The sequence below is a fragment of the Lontra canadensis genome, unplaced genomic scaffold (genome assembly GCF_010015895.1).
Source record: "Lontra canadensis isolate GAN:19392208 unplaced genomic scaffold, GSC_riverotter_1.0 scaffold137, whole genome shotgun sequence".
NCBI classification, from domain to species: Eukaryota; Metazoa; Chordata; class Mammalia; order Carnivora; family Mustelidae; genus Lontra; species Lontra canadensis.
The window spans coordinates 1,036,624-1,053,288 of NW_022631131.1; the positions used below are offsets into that span (position 1 = coordinate 1,036,624).

The 16,665-nt window shown below is 47.8% G+C and overlaps 1 protein-coding gene across 1 annotated transcript in view; it reads right to left on the reverse strand.

Annotated features, from left to right (window-relative positions):
* The window catches only part of ASIC2 (acid sensing ion channel subunit 2), a 965,442-nt gene that overhangs the window by 475,560 nt on the left and 473,217 nt on the right, over positions 1-16,665 (reverse strand). The window lies entirely within an intron of this gene.

Genomic DNA, 16,665 nt, shown 5'->3' on the forward strand with positions numbered 1-16,665 from the left:
AGCTCATCCCCTCTATCCTAACTAATTACCCCTGGTTGCTACCCTGACAGCTCCTACCTATCCTCCCCAGTGTGTCTGGGAGCTCCCCGGCTTCCTTGCAGCAGGGGACAGAATGTGAGAATAGGGCCTCAGCCACGCTGCACCTGATTCCTCAGTACTCAGCACAGCTCCTGGCACAGAGTAGGTTCCTAATGCCTAAAATCAGAGCCACAGTGACCGATTTCTCTGAGCAAGAGATGTGGACATGTTGCAGAGTGAGGTAGGACAGATGTCAGGGGGTGTAGTCTAACCGGTCAGTGATCAAAGCTAGGAACAAGGTTCGGTCAAGTATCCTCCAGCCAAGTTCCCAAAGCCCCTTCTTGTCAGAATGTAGTCTCTCAGACATAACAGCACAATTGTGTGATAATTATATAAAAAGAAGTCTAGCAAGTATTAAGAGATCACTAGTTCAATAGGCATAAGAAAGCTCAAAGCAGGATTCATGCCATTAACTCAAATTACACGAGCCGTAAGTCTGCCATCGCCTTCCTTTTAACCAGCACATCAAGGAAAAGAGGCACTTTCATTGGATTATTAGAAGAATTTAATTAACATGGAATATTTCACAGGCAGACAACCTACGACAGAATAATTAAAGTATAGTTTGTTGAAATGCACATTAATTGGTTACTAATTATCATGTTTCATTCCCCTTTAAGGGATAAAGATATGCTCAGGAGTAGACATTGCTCTATATAGAAGCATATTGCTCTGCTCATTTGGCTCAGCATTTAACTAGATGGAAGGGAAAATTCGATCACTCTGCAATTCTAGAAAACTGGAGCAGAAACCAGAGGGAGTAAGGGAGGGGTGTCACTCTGTATTGGGAGTGCAGTGTGGTGGTTGACGGGGAGTCTACAGGCCAGGGAGCTCCTCTCCTGCTATGTTCTCAATTCACTGTGTATCCTCCCCGCTTGAAACTCCTCATGGCTGTTTTACCGTTACATAAATTCCAAATCCCTGCTGTCTGATAGGTTATGGTCAGGCATTTGATTATGCTCCAAGAATTCTCTGCCTTTGCCCATTCTATTCAAGATAACCTTCTTATTATACCTCGAAAAAAATCAAGTTTACAATCACCACAGGACCTTTGCACTTGCCATTCCCTCAGCCTGGAATCTTTATCCTTGAATCTTCATATGGAGCTTCTCCTCATCGTTTACATCTCAGCTCAAACAACTCCTCAGAGGCCTTCCATAATCACCCAGTCTAGTGTCCCCCCCGCTTTCTTCTCTATCATATCACACTATTATCTTTTAATCACAGATGTCACACTATGGAAGTATCTTAGGTATTTATTTATTCATGTCTTTATTGTCTGTTTCTGTTGACTATCAAAGCTATGAAAGCTGGAACCAATCTGTCCTCTCGGCACATTGATTTTCCCACACCTCAGACAGTGCCTGAAAATTAGTAGGCATTTGACAAATATTTGTTGATTGGATGAATGGAAGGTCAAGTACAAAGCTTGAAGGGAGTTGAGTACAAAGATCTTTGAGAGCCCATGTGGTTGCAACATTTTAGGATGCTTTGAACGTAATGCAGAGCCAAGAGAGACACAAAGGTTGTGAAAGACAGAGTATGCCTTATTCCTTTTTGAACTTCCCTACCAGCCGTCAGCAAAGCCTTGTCCATGACGGCCTTTGAGGATGTGTTTGTGGATTGGGGTCCATCCAGATTTTCAATTTTAGAGCATAGCCTCTATGACTGGAGCTGTGACTCCTGTCCACTTCCCAGCTTCAAAGTTATAATCATGAGGGCACCACTTTAAAAAAGTGAGCTTCTCTTCCTTAATCGTTCATTACCTGTTTCATCAACCTGCTTCATGGGATGCTAAGAAGACAGGGACTCTCCATTTGGGACTCACTCTGCACACTAGCCTGGATCATGGCTGATGCATGCTGCCTGTAGCTGGCAGGTAGGCACTCTTATTTGTGGGATAAAGAGTCCAGATCTTGGCATTATGAAAGTACTTTCCTGGGTTATGCATCTAGAGTTCTGTCCTCCCCTCCTGGAGTGGAATCTGTGAGATGCAGTGGATGATAAATCAGGTTTTCAACCTTTTTCCCAAAGGAGGTAGTAGTCCTCCCTACTAGTGTTTCAGCCTCTCCCCCTCCGAGGAAGGTGTGTGAACACATCTTCTTCCTCTACTTCAGTGACTTGGATGATAATGAGATCCACTCCCTCTCTGCCCTATGTGGACCTTCTCCATACAGGGTGCTGTAGGATATGGTCCTAAGGAGCAGGTCCACATAGGATGAGGGCTCATACAAGTGACATGGGTGGGGCAGGACTGACTGATCATGCTGGACACCTGCAGTGATGTCAAGGGAGCCTCACAGTTAACCCACATTTTGGGACAGGTAGCATCTGTCTTGAAACTCTATTGTATAATGGTTATATGGCAAAGAATATAGAGCCAGGCAGTGTGGATTTGCCCCAGCTCTGTCAACTCTTGGCTCCTCTCAAGCATTGGTGCCCTCATCTAGAAACAAACTCTTCTGAGTGAGGGGATTAGCATTTCCAGAAGAGGTACATTTGAAGTGGACCTCAAAGGATGACTAGAAGTTTGGTAGGAAGACGAAGCTATGATGAGGATGGGGTGTGGGTAGGAGAGGAAATAATGGTAGGAGGAAGGGGAAGGGGCTACATCTGGGGTAGGGAACAGCAGGTCTGAAGCCCGTGTGTTGCTGGCCTGGGAGCTGGAGTACAGCAGGAGTATTAATGGGTTGGTCTAAGCTCTGGATGAGCTCACAGGAAGGCTCAGGAATCTGGGCTTTCTTCTGTGCAGGAGGATTTTTCTTTTTTATTTTCCAGGTGGTATTTTTATGCCTAGAAAAATAAACAATATTTATCTTATGCTCAGTGCAGAGAACTTGAATACGAAGAGTGTAAGGGAGAAACAATCACATGTAAACCCACAGCACAAAATAATTGCTGTTCACATCTGGTCGTATGTCTTCTCGGGACGTTTTTGGTGCGGAGGTATATTAGAGTAGCTTTACAAAAATGTCATCTGAGGCACATTTTTCAGCAGAAGAGAATCACAATCAGGCTCGCGTTCCTAAAAATCCCAGTAACCTGTGTGAGCAACAGGCTTGGCAGAGACTGAGTGCCCAGGTCAGAAGCTGTTAGGTCTCGCTCTGGTCCAGGGGAAAGAGGAAGATTGCCTGGGTCAAAAAAGGGCCAGTGGGACCACGGAGGAAGGGATAGATGCCCTCCTGGACAGAAACACTCCAGGAGAGAAAACTGCTACTTTTGTGAAATCAAAGCCAAGTTCAACAGCCAGTCAATGACTATAAGATTCTCTTCTCCAGGCCCCTGGTCCACGCCCTAATCAGACACACAGCATAGTCTTCCATCCTGGAAGGTGTTCTTCATCTTGAGAATAATTAGATTTTAAGATCTCCTCTCCTGGCACCCCCAGATCTCTCCACACAAACCCGATTATGCCTCTTGCAAAACTCCATGAAGAGGTGCTGTCAGTCTGAGACCTCCCAGCCATCAGGTCCCCTTTGACATAAAAGCCAGATATTGTCCTCACAAGGAAGGTTCCAGTGGCTTTCCTGACTCAGACGGCATCATGCTGCTGGTCTCTCTGATTTCAGCCTCCAGGCAGACAGCCACCGCTCTCCCGGCCACAGTCCTTCCCACCATCCGATGCGTCTGCCGCTGCCAAGCTCCGTGCGCAGAAAATGAAGGTTATGGCGACGGTGCCCGAGGCTGGTCTGACATAGGAGACGTGCTGAGGGTGGGGGAGGAAGATGGAGAGACAGGATAACTGAGGGTCTGAGCACAAGGCTCTGCAGACAGCCGAGATGCGCTCACAGCCTGGACCACATTAAAATCCCACCACCTGGGGCGCCTGGGTGGCCCAGTCTGTTCAGCGCCTTCCTTCAGCTCAGGTGATGATCCCAGGATCCCGAGATAGAGTCCCTGCCTCAGGTTCCCTGCTCAGTGGGGAGTCTGTTTCTCCCCGCTGCAACCCCTCTCCCTGGCCTGCTCATGCATGCACGGGCTCTCTCTGAAATAAATAAATAAAATCATTTTTTAAAAATCTCGTCACCCACCACTTCCCAGGGCCTCCACTGCCTTGGTGCAAGTGCTGTTTCATAAGCAGCATTTTCAGAGAGTTAACAAATCCGGAGGGGCCCTGAAAAAGAAAAGCCTCTGTCGAATAGCTTTTCTCTTACCAGAGGAAAAAAGAGATGATTTTCCTTGTAACCCAATTTCCAAAGCCTATTATTACAAAGCATTGGGAAGATTTGTCTCCTGCCAGGCCAAGTGGGGCCGGGCCAGCTTCCAAGGGGGAGTTTAGAGGCCTGACAGCTGCTGGGGGAAGGGAAGGTGGTCAAGGGGATGGGGTTAGACCCATCTCCCCCCTCAATCACCCAAGGGCTTTTCACCAACCACATGTTTTGTACTGATTGTCTTTTCTGAACGTGAAACGGTAGGTAGCATGGTGCAAGAGTGACAGTGCGGGCTTGGTGTCCCACAGCCCTGAGCTTGGTCCCAGCTTCTCTTCTGTCTTAGCAGCCACCTGACCTGCCCTTTCCCCATCTGGACAAGGAAGGGCTGCACCCCTATCAAAGGTTGTTGTAAGCAGAAGTGGGGCAGTTATGTGCGGAGTGTCTGGTGCACTTAGGCCTCAACTGACTGGGTTCTAGAGCCCTCTTGTCCATCCAGGGATCACGAGAACATGATTCAGCCAAAGATCAGCCAGTGTGATCAGTTCCCTTTTTTTTTTTTTTTGGCTAGGTAATAATTGTGGGGCAGTCACGTGCCAAGAATCATCCAGGACATTCTTGACAACGTCGGGAGCTAGCGGAATGAATGCCACATCAGGTGTCCCGGTGGTTAGACAGGCATGGCTGTTGATTTTAGAAATGCTTCCCCAAGGAGATGCTGATGGGCCCCCTGGTACTGCCCAAGAGCTGGGTGGGGACATGTACTTGTGGCAGGTCTCGAATGCCTCCACGGCCCCTGTCCCGGGCCCACTGGACCGTGTCTCCAGGGACCAGGCTCTGAGCAGGGACACGGAAGTCACTTGTTCTATGGGGCTTGGGGCTGTTGGGAGAAAGGGTCTCCTAGAGCTTTGGCAACCCCACCCCCACCTTGGACTGGGAGAGGTCGTGGTGGACATGGGGCTCTCTCGGGGTAGACGGAATCAATCACTGCAGCAGAGTGGGGACACAGGACCTACAGGATGAGGGCTTCTCTGGAGGAGGGGCCGCTAAGAGGATGATTGGAGTGAGTCCGTAAGGGCAGGTGGTAACTGACGATGTGGTTATTTGGGCTCTAACATTATAAGCGATCAGAAAAACAACCCAGGAGACTCCTCCTCCCTCAGAACCCTCCAAGCCCCCAACCCAAACACGTCGCAACTTAAAAGTGAGGAGCAAGCCTGCCTCGCGGGACTTGAAAAGGGAAATGGGAAAAACTTCTTCGTGTCTCTTAATCTCTTTCTCCTGATAAAGGAGTTTTGGGGGAGAAAGATCTTTTATTTATTTTTTTCCAGAGACTGTATTTAGGGGCGCCTGGGTGGCTCAGTGGGTTGAGTCTCTGCCTTCAGCTCAGGTCATGATCTCAGGGTCCTGGGATGGAGCCAGGCATCTCATCTCGGGCTCTCTGCTCAGCGGGGAGCCTGCTTCCCCTTCCCCTCTCTGCCCACCTCTCTGCCTCCTTGTGATCTCTCTCTCTCTGTGTCAAATAAATAATTTTTTTTAAAAGACTGTATTTATTTACTTGAGAGAAAGAGAATCTGAAGCAGGCTCTGTGCTGAGTGCAGAGCCTAATGTGGTACTGGACCCCCCAACCACAAGATCATGAACCTGAACTGAAACCAACTAAGCCACCAGGCAGCCCTTGGGAAGAAAGATCCTTTAGTATCAACTAACCTTTACTGAGCTCTTTCCACGTACCAAGCATGGTTCTATGTGCTTTATATCTTTAACCCAATTAACTGCCACAACAACATCATAAAGTAGTAGATATTATTAGTATTTTGCTGTAGATAAGTATCCTGAGGCTGAGAGAGAGAAAGTAACTTGTACTCCTGTCTCAAATACACTCGGGAGGCTTAAATGAATATAGGAAGCACCTGACAGAGTCAAAGGACCCAGTAAAAGCTTCTTGTCATTGTTCTGCATGAAGCCAGTGGGAGTGGACCCGAGTCCCCCTTTCTTCTTTTCCTGCGATTGAACTTGCTTTGCAAGCACAATGCAAGGATTCCAAAGCCCAGGAGCTACCCAGCAACAGATAAACTGGGTGTAAGTGCTGACAGGCAGTAGGGCTGGGGGTGGGGGGGGGTGGATTATAAAGTACATGGGGTGACTAGGAAGCCCCAGCTGAGACAGTGCCTGAGGAATCACTTTGCAAATTGGAGGCCGATGCTTTAAACTGCCTTGGAGAGCTGCCTGTGCGTGGAGTTGTCCTGTTTGGAAAGTCTCTTTAGCTGGAGGCAGTTTTACTCAGTTGGGTTTGATTCTATGCAAAAATGACATAGAACTTCCATCCTAAGTGAGTTTGTGGTTTAAGGGGCGTGGGGAGGGGGCAGTCATGAAATTAGACCATTTTAACACAACTGTGTGTGTGTGTGTGTGTGTGTGTGTGTGTGTGTGTGTGTGGTGTTGTGGGACTCATTGAAGGCACGACTACAGAAGCCTGGGCTATACTAAAATAAATAGATGTCACCTTGCAGAAAAGAGACTTAGGGGAGAGACAACATTTCAAGAAGTAGGAAGAGTAGATGGAAAGTTGTGAAATGGCCTGGAGTGGCCAGTTCAAGACTATCAACCCCATGACACTGAACCCTTCTAGAGCCTATAGCTGGGATCCTTGGTCATGGATCCTCTAAGTTCTGTGCTTTATGTGGAAGGGGCTGATGGGCAATGGAGGTGGGCTCTGAGAAGAAGGAATGACCAAACTCTTAAACCCAGGAAGCCCCACCAGAGGGTACGTCTATTCCCCCTACCAGGGAGGACTCCATGTCTGAGGCTGGCCAGGGACTGAGCGGGTGGGAAGGAAGGCTGAGTGACACTTCAGGCCTTGCCTTGCTGGGAAGTGCCTATTGTTGGGACTTCTGAGCCCGAAGCACGTCGGAGAGGTGCTAGCAGCTACCATGGACCGCGAATGAAAGGGAGGGAGCCTACTACAGGTCAAGTAGGGACTGGGTGTTTTAACTGTGTTCTTATCATAATCCTCTCAATGGCTCTGAGAACTATCTCCATTTCTCAGGTTATCAGGAAAAGGCAGATCTGAAGATCAAATGCAGGTCTGTCTGCCCGCCTCTGTCTAAGCCTCAAATGCTAATCCTCTTCTCTTCTCTCCAAACATCCCATACCCTCTCCATTTGTCTCCAAAGGCTGTGAGTGTGAGGTTAAAAAAAAGGAGCCTCAGATACCTAATCCGTGATTCTCCAAGTTACCCTTGGAGCTCTCTCCTAACTACATCTGCATATGCTTTAGGTCTGCCACTGATCACATGAATGGGGCTTGGAAGACACTCCTTTTCCAATCTGAAGAAAGTGGTCCAAATCCTGATAAGGAAACTATATATCATTATATTCCTAGTGGACACCAAAATGTCTCTTAGGAATGGGGCTCTTAGTTTAGAATATTCCAGGATACATTCTCAGGAGTGGAAAAAAATTGGCCAGGGATATGTGTATGACAGGAACTGTTCCTCGAGAGGCAAAGAGAAGATCTGTCTGTTTCTCTAGATAAGGAGTGTATTAGCCAGAGTTTCCCAAAGCTATGTAGGTAGATAGATAGATAGATATGAGATTTATTATAGAAATTGGTGACTTACATGGTTATGGAGACTGAGAAGTCCATCAACCTGCCATCTGCAAGCTAGAGAACCAGGAAAGCTGGTGGTAGAATTTAGTCGAGTCTGAAGGCCTGACAACCAGGGGAGCAAATGCTATAACTACCCGTCTGAGGTCAAGGGCTGATAACTTGTGGGGTGGGGGTGGGAGGTGCTGGTGTAATTCCTGAGGTCCAAAGGCCTAAGAACCAGGACTGCTGATGCCTGAGAGCAAGGGAAGATGGATGTCCCTGCCCCAGAAGAAAGAGAGGGAAAATCCGCTTTCCTTTGTTTTTTTGTTCTACTGGGTCCTCAGTAGGTCAGATGATGCCCCCCACATTGGTAAGGGCAATCTTCTCCACTCAGTCTACCCATTCAAATGTTAATCTCTTCTGAAAACACAGACACACCCAGAAATAATGCTTTATCAGCCATCTGGGCATCCGTTAGCCCAGCCAACTTGACGGATAAAGTTAACCATCACAGGGGAGGAATGAAAAGAAGAAACAAGAGAGGTCATAGGGAAAAAGAGATGGTGAAAAGCCTAGGGGTATATGGCATGAGAGCTCAAACCTTTAGCAGACTTACTAACCTTGCACACTTTTTAGCCCAAATGGCTCTGTTGTAAGCCTACGAAAGGACTGAGGTTATGCTCCATTCCATGGGGCAGAAGTCAGAACTCAGGTGTGAGTATCAGGAACAAAATAAGAAAGTCAATGAGGGTATCAGTAGCCAGGGATTCATGTGAAGAACTCTGGACCCCCAGAGGTCTTGATTTGATCTGGGGGTTGAGCAGGCTCACCTGTATCTCCAAGAGAACTCAGGCAAGCACTTGAGTTGTACCAAACTGAGCTTCTAGCACTCTCCAAAGCACAGTGAGATTCAGCTCACATGAAAGCATTGTGTTTTCTGGGAACCTAAAGGGAAACTTGTCGTGAAGGCTTGCAGGAAGGCATCTGTCGGTCACAGATCAAGGCATCTCATGGAAAAGACACGTGTTTGGATATTTCAAGGAGAGCTGCCCATTCCTGCAATGAGATGCCTCAGCCCTAGGAAACACCGGTTTCCCAGGCATTTCATCATGACAGAGATAAGCTTAGTCATGGAGGGTAAAAGCCCACAGCTAGAGATTAAGGTCAGAGGGTGAGTCACGGTGTCGCTGCTTTAGACTGTCAATCAGCCTTGCACTTGAACCAGAGACCTGGGGAGAGGGGACAGCACTAAAGAGAAAGTTGCACAATGAGCTAAAAAGCTGACGTTCCCTTCCTGGAGGGGCAAAGGGCATGAAGCTCGGAGGCTTTGGAGCACAAGGTCACTGACAGGTTGCAGGCATGGCTGCCTCTCCATCCTCCTTGGCCGGAAGCAGAAAGCCAGTGGGAAGACCTGGGAGTTGGAACAATGTGAGAGCCATTGTCTTTCCTGTCGGTGTGGCCTTGCAAAACATAGGGGCAGATGGATGTATAATTGTTTATTTAAAGTTTAAATACATTTACATTCAGAAAATTAAGCAGAGCCCTCTTCTAGCTGCTTCAGCAAAATTCCAACCATTCGCAAAGCACAACTGAATATTCTCTGTGAACCCAAAGTTTTAGGGCCACACCAGACTTCTGTCCATATTTGGGGAAGAAGCGAGACCCGTGGAGCCAGGACGTTGTTCACAGTCATATTGGAGGGAAGGCCTGTCTGGAATTTGTAGGTCTGTGTATAAGTAGTTACCCACCAGCTGACTCCCATTTTCCTTTTCATCTTTCCGTTAGTGACCTACATGGAAAAACCACGGCTGGTCCCCTAAGCACAGGCCCAGTTTCCACGTGACGCTAAATTGTTCCCATAAGCAAATTCTGTTGGACAGCCGTGCGTGTCCTGGTCTGTGAGGGACGAGAGTGCAGGTGGGGAGCATGGCGGGAGCCTTCCTGGAATGAGTTCTCCTGCTGTCCTGTGCTAACCCTTCTGGGGCAGCCTTGGTCTGCTCTTCAACATGGTCGCCTCCAGTAGCATTGACTGAGCATCTTCAGGAAGGCAGGCACTAGAAAGGGGTCTTTTGGGTGGGGGCTCCATTTTATAAATGTTAAGCCGTTTATCCAAATTCTTGGCAAGGAAGTAGAAAGGTAAGCTTTTTAAAATGCTTTTTTTGGTGGAGGGTGGGGTGGGGCAGGCATTCTGTCCAAGGTCAAGGTGTCGTCTCCAGTCCTCTAACTTCATAGGATTCAGATTGCAAAACCTGCTGTGGATCTTGTTAAGGTTTGTGTTTAGGCTTCAGGAGAACAGATCTAGAGAAGTCCTTACTCCAGGATTAAGGTCAGAAAACCTTCTTACGGGCCAGATGGTAAGTATTTTAGGTGTGTGGGCCATAGGATCTCTGAAGCCAATAACCAGCTGTGTCACTGTGTCACTGTGGCTTGAAAACAAACAAATGGGCATGAGTGTATTCTAATAAAACTTTATTTACAAACGTAGATGAGTATGTTGGTAAATTATATCATTATATGTTATAGGAGCCATAATTTACTGATCCCTGCTATACAGCATGGTCCTTACTCTTAAGGCATGGACTTTCTGATGACTTAACTAGATTCCCAGGTGTTAACAAGGTCTCTACACTCTGGTTGGACCAGAACTCCACCACCTCCTAGAACTTCTCAATCGCAAGTATTTCCATTCCATTCCCAACCTTGTAACAGCCTCTCCTGGTAAACTTTGTGTAGACTTTTCCCATGCATGTGCAGCCTGCCCTCCTACCACCCAGAGTTCTGGGGACATACCCCCATGCCCAGCTTTCTTCCTCTATGATGGTCTGCCCCACAGATTCTAGTCCCTTCTGCAGTCCCCCATATCTGACGCCCGTATCCTCAGGTCAATGGCGATACCATGATTTACTTGGGTTCTGCTTCCCTACATCACAGTTAGAAAATTGCCCCTAGACAGAGAAGTGAAGAAAATGAGAACTTACTTCAGGATTTTCTCTTTTTTTCATAGGTCATGGTCTTGTGTTGCCCATCGCCAATGCCAGAAAGCACCTTGCTTACATATTCCATCCATTTATAGAGCTATTTATGGCCTGGGGTTAGTCTTGTGCCAGTTTTCCCATCATGGGCAAATGCAGAAATCCCCACATTCACACCTGTCCTCTTCACCTATTCTCTACTCTGTAGTCGAAATGATCTTTTCCATTTAAACATCTAATCATCCCCAGGACCTTCCCTAAAATGGTTCAATGATTCCCTATTGCTCTTAAGATAACATCTCAGGGACAAGATCTGGTTTTGCCCAGCAGTGAATCCCAACGCACAGTATGGAGCCTTCCCTGTGCTGGGTATGCAATACATATTTTTGAGTAAATGAATGAATGAATGAATGAGAAATGAGATTTTTGGCAGAGAGAACACATAAGCAAAGGCAGGAAAGCAAGAGACAGCATGGGGATTAGTGAATTATTCAGTAAAATTCCAACACAGGATGCTGACTACAAATGACTCAATGGCTTCATGTGTAGAAAATACGATAATTGAGGATCAAGCCACTGAATTACCATTTTTCAATTATGCAAGATCTTAAACCATGTCCTCAGGATGAAGGTCTTTGGTTGGATAGGGCTGTCTATGCAAGGCAAGGAAAAAGTTTTCCTTGGACCTGGGGTGGCTGTGCTCACAGACAGACAGGCAGATAGATAGATGGACACGTGTACAGGCCAAAGGAAAAATCAATTTGCTAAAAACAATATCCCAAACAGTTTTTCGTGGAAACCTGAAAAGAAGAGAAAACAGATCAATGGCAAGCACACCATTTGTGCAATGCTTGCCTACACTAGAGACAGTGAATCGCCTCGGAGACCAAGTTCTTTCCCAGACAGAAGAGAAGGTGACTAAGGGAACTGGAGCTCTGGAACCAAGGAGACCCCAGAGTACTCACTCATGAGTTGATGAAATTCATCTGGTAGCAAATTTTAGGCAGAGAAAATTAGGCATTTGTGATATCCAGGAAAGGAAAACACAGGGTTTGGGAAGAAATGTCCCAAGACTTTTGAGGAGGTGAAGTTCAAAGAAGTTCAGAGGAAAGAAAGGCATGAGCCTGTGGCTTGAGGCTGGAAGGAAAAACTCAGGGGCATCAGAAGTCCTCTAAAATGTTGTTTTAACTGTGCACTAGCAAATACTCCCAAATGAGAAAGCCAATGGCTGTGATGAAGGAAAGGGGGAGGCTGCTTGGGTACTCCCATAGGAGGTCAGAAGAAGAGGACAGACATCCACATTCATTGAGTCTCCTTGGGGTGAGGGCACAGAGCATGAGGCTTTCATGAATTAGCTAGTGGTGCCTTCATAATAACCCTGTAGGTTAGGTCCTATTATTTCCATTTTGGAAGTGAAGAAACTGAGGCTTAGATAAGTGAAAATGTCTAAAGTCACAGACCTAATAACACAGCAGAGTTGTGCTTTGGACAAGTTAGATTTGTCTAATTCCAAAGCTCATGGTCCTTTCTAAACACCTGATTGTCTCCCTGGTGTTCTGTGTCCCTCTGGGGTAGGTGGTACGTTGGTGGGCAGTCTACATTTGCAGGACTCAGGTCTTTCTGCTTCCTGGGTTGGAGGGCACTGGACGCAGTGTCACGGACAAGATGAGGCTTCACAGTGATTGTGTGTGTGTCATTTCAGAAATGAGAATGGTAGACCCACTCCTTTACTGATAAGAATCTTTTCCATTCCCTTACTCTTGAGTATCGACTTTAGAATTTATGTATGTACATATACATGTCATGGTCAAAGACCAAAGTCTGGCTGTACCCAGGGGTCCTGAGGGAACAGGTGAACAACCATGCATGAGTATGTGATCTTGGCTGGTCACACTTGGGTTTTAAAACCGATTAAAAAGATGCTTTGGTCTAACATAGGACTGATAGCACTTGAAGGTGCCCACTAAGCTTAGCTCCTTACAGTGCAATGCAAACTTTATAACATTCCTTCCACCTGTAACAAGGCCAGCCAACTCTTCATTTGCTAAGAGTCCTCAGCAAAGAAGCCTGTGTTCATGATCAGCCACGCAAACAGAAACAAAGTGTAGAAACATATGGACTTCTCTTCTTCCTTCTGCACTGTCTGGAGTGCCGTAATTTGTAGATCATCTATTATCTTGCATGCTCTAGTGTTTTGTTTTTTTTTTAAAGATCTTATTTATTTATGAGAGAGAGAGAGAGGCAGAGGCAGAGAGAGAAGCAGGTTTCCTGCAGAGCAGGGACCCCGATATGGGACTCAATCTCAGAACCCTGGGATGATGACATGAGCCAAAGGCAGATGCTTAACCGACTGAGCCACCCAGGCCCCCCCTCGCTTTCGTGTTTTTCTTCAGGAAGGCATAGGAGACATACCGGTGAGTTTGGGTGTGTGTGCCGAGAGGAGAGCAGGCAGGAACGTGGAAAAAAGAAAATGTGTGCAAATGTGGCAGGGAGCAGAAAGCCCAGCAGGAATTGCTGGTTTCCTAGCAATTGATGACCGATTTCCCTCCAGGACTATTCCCAGAAGTGTAGATCATTTTAAAAATAGATGCAGGTCCTGGTTCAGTTACTGACAGCGCTCTACACAGGCTGTGTGCAAAAACATCCTTCCCGGAAGATCTTAACACCTTAGGTTTGGGTGTTCACATTCTTGGGACTCCTTTTAGAAGTTTGTTCCTCACTTGCCAGACTCCTTGGATTTTATCTCAGGAAGCAGTTCCAATCCAGGGTGATTAAAAGATCCCCCCCCCCCACCCAGGGAACCAAATAGGGGCAGTTGTTATTCTCAGGAGAATCAGACCATCCTCCAAGACGCAGCTCCCAAGCCACTTTCTTTCTTTCTTTTTATTTTATTTTATTTATTTATTTGACAGAGAGATCACAAGTAGACAGAGAGGCAGACGGGGGCGGGGGGAAGCAGACTCCCTGCTGAGCAGAGAGCCCAATGCGGGGCTCGATCCGAGGACCCTGGGATCATGACCTGAGCCGAAGGCAGAAGCTTAACCTACTGAGCCACCCAGGCACCCCCAAGGCCACTTTCTTTGTGAAATCCTCTACAACCTGTCTAGGCCAAATGCCCTTCCCATCTTCCTCTGCACTTCCAGATTCGACCTACTCTCATGGCACATATTTTCCCAGATAGTCATTCTTGCCCATGTGCCACCCACCCCAGTAGACTGGGAACTTCTCCCTTGCATCTTACCTGTCACTTTCCAAGGCCCGGCAGAGATCTTGTATATAACAGGTGCTCTGGACTGCTTAGTAAATGACTGACACAGTACACAGAGTCCCAGTGATTTCCCATCTTCCCTCAGACGGCCCTCTGCATCCTTAATCATCAGCGATATCTCCCGCAACTGGGATGAGAGCACACAAGACCACACTGTCCGGGATTATAGATGTCATTGCTGTGCTGGTACAGAAAACTGGGATGCTCCAGTCCTGGAGGACCACACCCTTGTGTGTCAAGAGTGAGTCCTGCCTGGAAGAGGAAGTCATTCTTGGCACCAAGTGCCTGGGTGAGAGTTGCTTCTCAGACCTGAGCTGGCATCTGTGAGCCATGGGGCTGCCTGTAGGAATGGGGTTCTCTGTGCTTAACCTCGAGGGGGCTGAAATATCACGACCACTTCCTGGGTGAGCTGGTGCCATCTACTCAGAGTCAATCCAGAAGCTAGGGGGTGGGGTATTAGGGAAGAGGCTGGGATGGGTGGCTGCCCCCAATCGCATGAAGATCCCTTATTGAAAGGAGAGGAGAAACTGAGTCTGAGTATCTCTTTCTTTATTCATTCTCTGCCTTCCCTTAAGACTTAGCCAACTCCCCTACATACTCTGTCTCCTCCCAGGGGCTTCACTGGGGAGCCACGGGGTTGGTCTCAGACTGGGCTTGGGCTAGTGGGCTTTAGGAAAATCTAGTATAGGGAGAGAGCTCAAAAGAATGGCTAGAGCCAAAAGGAACCACAACTGGAAGGCCAGCTGCCCCTCACATCCAGGAGCTTCCCTCCAAAGTTTAAACTCTCTGTCTGGGTGTATGCCACTTAAAATGAGGAGGTTTCTCTGCTTCTCAGAACTCAGCCTTCTGAGAAGCTGGAAGGTAGCGATGTTTCAGCTAGCACAGGATGAGAGGAAAATGACGCTTACTCGGTATTTGCCCCGTATCAGGCATTTTGGATACTCATCTAATCTAACTTACCCAACAGCCCTGCGATATAGAGCCTTCTGTCCATCTTACAGTGGAGGAAGCAGGACTAGAAAGAAGTGACGCCTGCTGCAGAATTAGGCTTTGGATCCAGGGTTCCACATTCCCAATCCTGGCCCCTCCAGCTTCCTGCATTGGAGACATCTGCACAAAATGCATCATAGGGCTCTCCCCCGAGCCCATCCTGGGAGCTCTTTTTGCTAAGTGCTGGAGGCACATTCGACCTTTCCCTGTTCGTTATCTTTGTGGGCTGTGGGACCCCACGTCTGCCCCTGAGTGGCTCGACCAGACTCTCAGAGTGCCGCAGACTGACTGATTGAAAAAAAACCTCCACCCTATCCCATCTTGCCCCCGCTGTTCCCAATCAAAGAATCAGCAGAGGGGCTGAGCTGGAAAGATCTCAGAGCCCAACTAGGGGAATCCCATTACTTTTAATACGGGTCCCAAGACGATGGAGAAAAGTGACTTGTTCAAGGCCACACGTGGTCAGTGGGATGGGTGGGGCACTGGATCCTGGCTCCCCAGTCCTGGTCATCTGCCGTAGTCTGCTAAGACCCAAATTGGATATTAGGGCTGACCCTGGAACCACCTGCTTCCTGCAGAAGGTCAGGTCTGACTCTGGGGTTGATGCTGCCCCAGCAACCCGGCAAGGCTGGACCCATGCAAGCACGAAGATGTCACATCCTCACGCAAAGCTAGGATTAACTGGATAAGGCACAGCACTCCAAGACTCAGAGGTAACTGCCCTGTCTCAGTCTGGCTTTCCCTCGCATTGTAAAGCCTGTGTTCCTATCGCCAAGTCAGCAATCCAATTAACTGAGATTTTTGAGGAAAGCCTCAACAATGAAAAACGAAAATCCTGATTAGGGAGGCCTGCCCTGCCTCATTAATCCATGGGTCGGTTTGCATCGGATGGGGTGAAGTTGGCTTCCCCACCCTGTCCAAGACGGTTCTAGAATGTTGATTTAAGGCGCTCGAGCCCTAGAGATAAAGATCTTTGCTGGCGGCAGGAGCACAGCCCTGGGTCAGCGGAAAGTCACAAAAAGTACACCACTCTGCTTGGGTCTCCTGAACTAATTATCTTTGTCATTTGGTGTCTTTCGGCAAACGGGAATATCCAAGGGTTGAGAAAGGCACTTGTGCCCCCGGGGAGCAGTGTGAAGAGGCACTGGCTACCATTCACACCTCCAGGTGCCAGCAAGCCACTCCTAGCCTTCGTCCCTGGCCTGCCCTTGACTCTGACTCTGAAGCCTTTCTCGTTAATAATAACCGACTTCCTCCCAGGAGCTGTCACCCTCCTCGGGCTGGGAACCTCTTCTGCCTCCATTGTCTTGCTTGGGCTTTGAGACAATTACAGGTGACCCGAATGCTCATCTTAACAGGTGAGCATAGTGAGATTCAGTGAGGACATAGCAGTTAGTGGGGGGCAGAGCTGGGCTTGAAAACAGAGCTTCTGCCTGCACCTCGATCCCCGTCTTTGTCTAGAATACCACCTCTTTGCTTCACGGGCCACATCTTTTCCCCTTCGGTGTTTTCTGGAATGGTCTTTAGAGCTGGAGTGGACACTCTTAGTCTGCCTTCCCAGCATCCATGCATATCCACTTTCCTTCCCAAGGGAACCCAGAATCTGTTCAGACATCCA